This window comes from Macrobrachium nipponense, chromosome 18 (genome assembly GCF_015104395.2).
Source record: "Macrobrachium nipponense isolate FS-2020 chromosome 18, ASM1510439v2, whole genome shotgun sequence".
In the NCBI taxonomy this organism is placed as follows: Eukaryota; Metazoa; Arthropoda; class Malacostraca; order Decapoda; family Palaemonidae; genus Macrobrachium; species Macrobrachium nipponense.
This window is the reverse complement of record NC_087211.1, coordinates 63,170,590-63,179,491: the sequence shown is the minus strand read 5'-3', so window position 1 is coordinate 63,179,491 and position 8,902 is coordinate 63,170,590. Positions and strand designations below refer to the sequence as shown.

General features: G+C 35.7%; 1 long non-coding RNA gene across 1 annotated transcript; it reads left to right on the top strand.

Annotated features, from left to right (window-relative positions):
- The first annotated feature begins 285 nt into the window (after positions 1–285).
- LOC135196768 (uncharacterized) lies at positions 286–4,398 on the top strand. Its single transcript, XR_010310466.1, has 3 exons — positions 286–318; positions 1,595–1,712; positions 3,731–4,398. It is a non-coding gene; the product is annotated as an uncharacterized LOC135196768 (long non-coding RNA).
- Positions 4,399–8,902: the final 4,504 nt, after the last annotated feature.

Below are 8,902 nucleotides of genomic sequence, written 5' to 3'. Positions count from 1 at the left end.
ATTTCACGTGCGTCATCTTTAATAGCACACAAAATAATATGTAAAAAAAAAAAAACATATATGGGTAATTGTAAAGTGGTTTGCATTTTTTCGAAAAAGTAGCAATCGAGGTGTTCGTTTACGATCCTTGACGGCTGTTTTCATCTAACAATGGATGAGGGAGAAAGCGCTGAAAAGGTAAACGGACACTCACGGAAACGAACAACGTTTTTTATCCTTCCTTGGAAACGCAAACAAAACTTACGACAGTGAAAATGGTAAAAAAATACCAATTAGCCATTTAGGTCTCCATCCAGGAACCTTTGTGTGGGTTGCATGGTAACTTGTGATTAATATGGTCTTGGTTTGTAGTGTTTGTAATGTTGGTATCAAGTAGAAGCTGCTTAGTTCTTTCCAGGTGTTAAGTTAAAATTACAAGTTTTCCAAATTCTAATGATTAAATAGTGTACATGTGTATGTGCGCTCTTTTAACTTTCCTCTCCTAATAAAGTGGCGTGTATGGTTAACTTTTCTCTGTATATCATAGAGGGCTTACGGTTACCGTCCTTCGTTTTATCCGCCGAATGTGATTTGTGCTTTTTCTTAAGTGAATCCGGAGAATGCACAGTCTTTTGTTTTTAAGCACCGAAGTTAATTTTTCCTTAAGGCTGTTGCACTTACATTAGATACGCCTCGAAAATTGTGTTCTCGAGTGTTCGTTTGAACCAGCTCCATTCAACTTTGCAAAGGAGTTTCAATAAGCATTTTCCAACGAAGCGTTTTGGGTCTTGCTTTGAGTGGTTCACCTTCCGATGCAATTAAAGGCTTTCTTTCTTTGTGTTATGGGAATGTAACCGGCAGCAGGTCTGTAAAGTTCGCCAGTCTCCTTCTCTTAATACTTTGTAATTGTCACTTTGAAGAGAACTGGGATTTCTAATCTTTACCTAAACATTTCCGGTGTTTTATAACTACTAGAAACTTTGCTTGAGATTTCAGTTAATTAATATAGTGAAATTACAATTTAATTTAAAAGTATTGGGGACATCTAAATACTAAAACTTCTCCTTTAATCACTAAAAAGATTCACTTTGAGACTGCATATTGTGATGAATAGTTACTCTAATGAACTTTGATTTCAGGCGTTGCAGATCATTAAGTTGACACTACAGACCTCTTGCTCTCGGTACCCTCCTGGGAAAATGCATATACTCTTAGTTAAGAGAAAAGGGATCCAACCTCGTTACTGGAGATATTTAAGATTTTGTGTTAAGTTGTATTTTCGTTAAAATTCTGTGATTTTAGTTCGCAGTTTGTGTTTGAACAACCTTAGGTTATCCTATGGTGAACTTGTAGTTTTCATATGACCAGATTTTTTTTTAAGGTTTTAAGTGCTAACTTTAATATAATTAACTTTTTATTATTCCGTATGCGTAAGTTATTAACTTACCAAAATATATTTCAAGCAAGTGCTTTGGTGTAGTACTAAGACTTAAATTTGCTTTTGAACACATTTTCTGATTCAATCTTAAAGCAGATGTAACTATAGTACTACTGGGGCTAAATTATTTTGCCTTTACTGGCTAATTGTGAGTGCTAAAGAAAGTATTATTAACAGGTTTCTAATTTATCCACGAGAGACTTGCTGTAATTCCTCTGAAGACACCATCTTTTTCTTCACTGAAGATTAAAGAAATATTTCAGTCATCACTCGAGCCTACTTTATCTGAAGTTAGGTATTTTTACTAAATTTTACTAACAACTTAGTCATTTTTTTTTGCCTCCACCCCTTCAGGGGCACCGCCCCTGAAGGGGTGGGGGTACCCCCATGACGTGTTGTAGGTCCTAGGACCTGCTACACAAGTTCATGGGGGATTTTCTTTTTCAGGTGGTAAGTGACTTATGCTTTATTATAAAGCCTATTTGATCTAGGGAGTTAAAAGTGGGGGGCACCGCCCCTGAAGGGGTGGGGGTACCCCCATGACTTGTGTTGTAGGTCCTAGGACCTGCTACACATGTTCATGGGGGATTTTCTTTTTCAGGTGGTAAGTGACTTATGCTTTATTATAAAGCCTATTTGATCTAGGGAGTTAAAAGTGGGTAACAACATATTGAGCTAAAAGGTGAATTTTTAAAAATTATGTACCTAGATATTTAAAATTTAATCTATTTATAGCCATGGTAGTCTAATACAGTAAAATAATTCAGATGGCTAAAAGAATATGTTAGGATGATTTAAGATTTAAGCAATTACTCCTTAGTGTAGATTTAAGTGGGCCGAAGCTACGTTTTAAGCTGTAGGTGCAAAAACAGTCCACTAATGGTCATGGTACTTAGAACAGGCAGGAAGAGTTAGTCTATAGTATTGCAAGCAGTCTGAAACTATAGAATACTTCTTTCATAATGTTAAAGATACACAGACACGCAGAGTGAGGTAAGGCAGCAGAAAACTACTGGAATGTTGCCCGGTGAAAATTAATTAAAAATTTCAAAGACTCTGCCAAACGAAGCCATCGCAATTTGATTAGTCTTATTGCATAAAGTTATCCGAAACTGGTAGGTAAGACTGACTGACTTACATTTAAATGTATAAGCCTGAAATTAAGGATTTTTGTCCTAAGTAGATTCTTTATGAAGGTTCATTAAATTGATGGGAATTGTTCAGGGTGTGGTCAAGCTGGGATTAATACCTGAAGCATTTTGATATTTCTAATTTTAGATTAGTAGTTTACATCAAATTGCAGGAGCTTTAACTATGGTGTATAGCTGTTTAGCAAGCATTGTTATTTTGGAAGTAAATCGGATAATACTTTAATCTTTGTTGCCAGGTTTAGTTGAGGTTTAGAATGTTTTGATTATTAAATTAATCAGCAGGCTTGTTAGACTGATTTTGAGTTACAGAAAATTAGGGTTATGATCGCAATAGATAGGTATATCATATAATTGTTACGATGGCAGATTGTTATGAAATAGGTGATAATGAATTTTTTTGTAGTAATGATGGTTTTAATAGACTGGTAAATTTTTGAAGTTAAATTTCTGGTAGTTAAATTTCTGTTCAAATAATTTATTGCCTTACTCTGTTGTACTTTTTCTAATTGATTTGCAAAATGTGATAAAAATAAAATTTTTTGCTAGCATTTTTATCAAAATTTCCTTTTATTAGCTAATTTGCGTAATTTATCACATTTTACATGCTTTAGGATGGCTAGTTTGCTATTCTTATCATTTTAAAGTTTGCCATTAGATCAAAACTAAATTCAAAACAGGTAAAAAATTTGCTTAAACATTTTTAGTCACATTATGTATGTTTAATGTTTAAAATTTGCCTTGTGGTCACAATTATACAAGATTAGCTTTTTCCAGTACATCTGATGCAATTCAGGGCTATTCAACTGACTTCTGGAATTTGTAAGTTTTGTAAAAGAAAAAAAAAATGGCCGTAAATCATTAATTTACCAACTTAACTTAGTGCAATGATGCTTAATTTGTTAATGTACTTTGTCGAAAGTCGGCGAAACTTTATATTTTATGTATGGCACTCATAATATGTGTAAAGTTACTAACAACTAACTTTTCAATTTAAGCTGTTAAATGTTGTGCTAATGTTAATTATATAAAATGAGCCGAAATATAAGGGGAAAATAAACTATGAATCATATTTCAACAATAAAATATCTCGACATTTAACGTCCCAGTTGAATAGCCTTTGAAATATTATAGGGAGATACTACAGCTTTTAATGTCATTTCAGATACCTTCGCAAATATTGACCGGCCTTCTAGAGTTGTGGTTTCGGAAATAATAAACTTTGCCTACTGACTGTACGCAGACGAGGCAGTGAAAGTGGACCTGCAGATATTAAATTGGATTCAATCCTTATAGTTTTTGTCAAAAAGAGCATGTATTAGTTGTCAAAATATTAAGCTGTTAAGTGTTTTAAAAATTGAAGATTTTTTTACATACTAATAAATTTTGTTAACCCTGTAATTGTTAATGTGGGATAGATTTTATTCGAGTAATCATAAGAGGCAAAAGCTACATTAGCTCAAATGTATTAAGTTGTCTTTATCCTGTATAAGGTCATTTAAATTATATTTAATTATTACTTCAGTTTTTTCACTGCATTAGTTTTAAGCTTTCGTCCTTTTATATAGTCAGTTATTAAAAAAAAATTTAAGGTAGCAGTACTTTTCAATTAACCATTATCCCAGTAACAACTTTAGAAAACAATGTATCGGTGATAGACCACGTAATGCATAAGTAGTCAAGACATTCAAAACAAGACTCCTGGATACTTCGGTAGTGAACAGAGGATTCCTTATTCATCAAATATGAAACTGAGAACGTTGCATGACCTAAAGGTTGTTTTTGGGGTGGAGCACTGTAAGGAACTAAGCAGTAAGGGATGAAAGTGATTAAAATGGCTCTTAATACAATTTCAAAAGTAAATATTCTTTTTACCCCCAATAAAGTTAAGATCGATGTAATGCATTTAATGGTAATGTACCTTTCTAGTAACACAAAGTTACAAGTAAATTATTTAAGAATTGCAATAAGCTTTAGTATTAAACTTACTCTAACGATTGCTGATTGACTGGCTATAAATTAAAACCAAACTGTCGAAGCAAGAATATCGCGTAATGATGAAGCTGTACTCTGACATTAGAAGTACTGAGAAGGACTCGTAATGTCACTACGTAATATAACTAAGGTACAGTCTAAGAGTACCCCCATCAATATTTTTACTTAACCTGTATAAATTTTAACTTTTAGGTATTGAGCTGATAGCAGTGTGTGACTTTAATAGATTTTTCAGACAGCCAAGTGGCTTTAGATTTTAAGTTAAGGTGCACAGAGAAATCGGTTTAGATACAATACTAGAACACCAGAGGCGGAGGTAAAGGCCCCTGTAGAGGGTAATGCTATCAGTGACGTGCACGCGGTGCACTGTAGGTATTAAGGTTATTTACAGTGTTCATATTCTTAATTCCCATCTTCTTTTCCACCATCTATTTCATTGTGCAACAGCGAGGATTTCCTCCTGTTTCACTTTACTTTTCGTTACTGTTTTCAGCGTTGAATGACTTCGTAGGACCCAGCGAATTGGCTTTCGGCCCAAATCTCCTATTCCTAGTCCTATAAAGAAAGACAATCGTTAACTACAAACCAATAGCATAATGCTGTGTTAACAATAATAAAACGAAGTGTAATGTCAGATTTCATGTACCACATCTGTAAAATTGCACTTGGGCTAAACTGGCATATATGGAAAGTAAAGTTCTCCCTTTACACTTGAAGCTGTTGGTGGGGGCGGGGGGACAAGGTTGGGGTTGGTGTGGAGGTCATCTACCAGGAAGAGGAGAATATTTGATTATAGTTTTTGCTTTTATTCTTGGCCCTAGTAATGCATTAGTAACCAGGACATAACTAGATTGAGATTGACAAATTTATTGGAAAGAACTTAGTGGTGGATGGATGTTAAAATATTTTAACCTAACCTAATCGATATTCAGCTTTACTCCCACAGCGTTTATCCTGAAATTCAGAGGTTATGCTGTTAACAGTGAACAGATGACCATGCTAGTTTGGGCAGTTGGCCATCTTTTTCCAGGTGGTGTTCTTGGTAACTTCCGCGCGCGCAAAATTTCATGATTCAATGAATAACAGGGGAACAGAAACTCTTAACTTGTTTAAATTATACAGCTTAAATGCACAGGTATTATAATTAATCTCATTAACGAAACTTACTACTTTATAAGCGGCTCTTACTTGTGAGAATATTTAGGATTACTTATTTATGATTACTAGGCGACTATCTCCCAAGTATTGATACTCGAGTAGCTTTCAAAGCGAAATTGCGGATATGTTATAGATAATTAAAAACATCAAGTGAAGACAATTTTTTACTTGTTTCATACCAAAAAATGAACCAAGCTTGGGAAAAATTTGTTTTTCATCGGGAAAAATGTTGACAAACTATTCAATAATATTAATTAATAATAAAGTCCTTAAATGCCATAAGTGAGATCGCTGGAATCATGATTTATTGAAGAGTAGATCGGAGAACTTGTTTATGGGCTTTCTTATCCCTTCCCATCGCAGTTAAACCAGTGTTCATATCTACATCTGGGCTCTCTTCATAGCAATCATAATTTCGAAAGACTATTTTTTTTTTTTACCCAAAACCAGGCTTTCCGGTATTCATTGTCTTCATTTAAGGGAGGTTGAAGAGAGGTTGATAAGCCAAGCTTTATGTGACTAGTTTATTGTTTGAGTGTTTGAGTCAGGTTGAAGGTATAAAAGAAACATCTGTCAGGATCATTACAAGATAAACGCTTCTCACCGCCTGTGATCATGGTCTGTCATCAATCCTCTCGTCAGGCCGACATCTTAATCAACCACAGACTTTGCAAATATCATTCTAAGTTACTGGAATCCCAGCCAGATCAGTCATCAAAGTCAAAGGGATCATTAGCGCATCAATGAGACCAATTGGTGCACCCGTCAGACACACTCGGTTCAGTGGTTTCTCGCGTCAACGTCACACTGGGGAGGAGTCATTTTGTTAAGATTTGGGCGAACACTGTCCTGGCTCATCAAGGCTTTCCAGTGACATCCTGTGGAGACGACATATCATGCGGGAGTAGTATAGCTATGTTAAATAACTTGTCTCAACTTGTTGGAGTTTAAATCGCAGTGGGAACACTCGGACAAATGTTACATGCGGAGATGAGGAAAGTTTCGTAAAGCTTGCTGGCGGTTGCCTTCAAGGGAACAGTGTGATGGAGGGAAGTAGTCACAATCACCTTGACGTAAGTACGACCGGTGATGTCTCTCCTTTGTTTTTTGTTTTTGTTTTGTTTTTGTTTTTTTAGCGAGCGAGAAAGAGAGAATGTGTGGGGTGGTGAGGAATTTCTTTCCGGGTAGGAAGAACAATCTAAGGAGGCATCGAAAGGGAGCTGAATAGCCACCTTTGCAGTTCCTCTGATGCAATAGACCAGACCAAGGGACAACATTTCAGAAGATATCTTATGTATGAAAAATAGAATGAACGTTTCTCCAGTACTTGAAAGAAATAAAAGAAAGACCTGTTGGCAGGTGATGATGGCCTTAGTAAAAAAAATGAAAATAAGTGGTGGGGGGGGGGGGGGGGGGCGGTTGGTGGTTGAGTAGCAGGGTGATGGACCGGCGTAGGGACTATTTTGGCAAACAGTGACCTGCACTCAGTTTTGCAAGGTAGCTCCAAGCGTTCTCGTAGTCTTGACCGCTGTTCTGGTAGCTAAAATCTATTGCTCTTTAATAGACTATAAATAATCTTATTTTAAATTTACAACCCAAGCGGCTTTCCAAAACCTGTAGTGCTTGTGGTTTACTTATTTTATAAAGAACTAATGCCTACGAAACAGTATCATCAATACGTTTCCACGTCTTCTAAGTAATTTATTTCTCAGCGTTGTCGGCATCCCCAGTTTATATATACTTTGTAATTCTGAGAGCATTTTTTTACATTAGTGATTGCGTTATATCTATTTGCTTTTCAAAATGTCAACATCTCGATAACTGCTTAACCTGTTTGACTCCCTTAGCTGCAAATTACACCCAATGAGGTAACGCATTCTATTTTTAATCTCATCAATAAATGGGTATATTGAAATAATTTTGATTAGACAATGTTTCTCTCCCGTTTCAAAAATTCTCTATCAAGTATAGACATTTATGGTGAAGATACACAAATAATAATTATACATTGTAGTTGCCTAAATTATATTTTTTTCCTATTTTCAGAATTACAGACTTACTTGATGATGTCCGCTCAAGGGGTACCGACATAAGCCTTACCCCAAAAGGGGTATTCCTGCATCTCGTCATGTGACGCTGCATTCAAGGAATGGCAATATATTAGAACGCTGGTCTCTTGGGACGTAAGTATCGATATAAAAGTAATTGGACTGATAATAATCCCTTTAATCTCAGTAATTGTTTTTTTTTATGACAAATGACCCCTCTGGTTTTACAATGGCTAATGGTTGAGTGAAATTTAGCGTAAAAGATACTACTTTGTTTCTTTGCTTTACTGCTAGTCTTACTTGAATTGTAAGTTTGATATTTGTTTTAAATTGTTGCTTTATTTGTCCTGTATCATCACTTTGTTTCTTATAAAACGGAAATATCATTTCGTTGAAGCTTGTCAGAATTTGATCGCCTGTTACGGTAATAATAATAATAATAATAATAATAATAATAATAATAATAATAATAATAATAATAATAATAATTAATAATAATAACGTGATAAAAGCCATAAACACATGGGCAGTGCCAGTAATCAGATACAGCGCAGGAGTAGTGTAATGGACGAAGGCTGAACTTCGCAGCATAGACCAGAAAACAAGGAAACATGACAATACACAAAGCACTACACCCAAGAGCAAATACGGACAGACTATACATAACACGAAAGGAAGAAGGGAGAGGACAACTAAACATAGAGGACTGCGTCAACATCAAGAACAGAGCACTGGGGCAATATATGAAGACCAGTGAAGACGAGTGGCTCAAGAGTGCATGGGAAGAAGGACTGATAAAAGTAGACGAAGACCCAGAAATATACAGAGACAGGAGAAAGACAAGCAGAACAGAGGAATGGCATAACAAACCAATGCACGGACAATACATGAAACAGACTAAAGAACTGGCCAGCGATGACACGTGGCAATGGCTACTGAGGGGAGACCATAAGAAGGAAACTGAAGAAATGATAACAGCGGCACAAGATCAGGCCCTAAGAACCAGATATGTCCAAAGAACGATAGATGGAAATAACATCTCTCCCATATGTAGGAAGTGTAATACGAAAAATGAGACCATAAACCACATAGCAAGCGAATGTCCGGCACTTGAATAGAACCAGTACAAAGAGAGG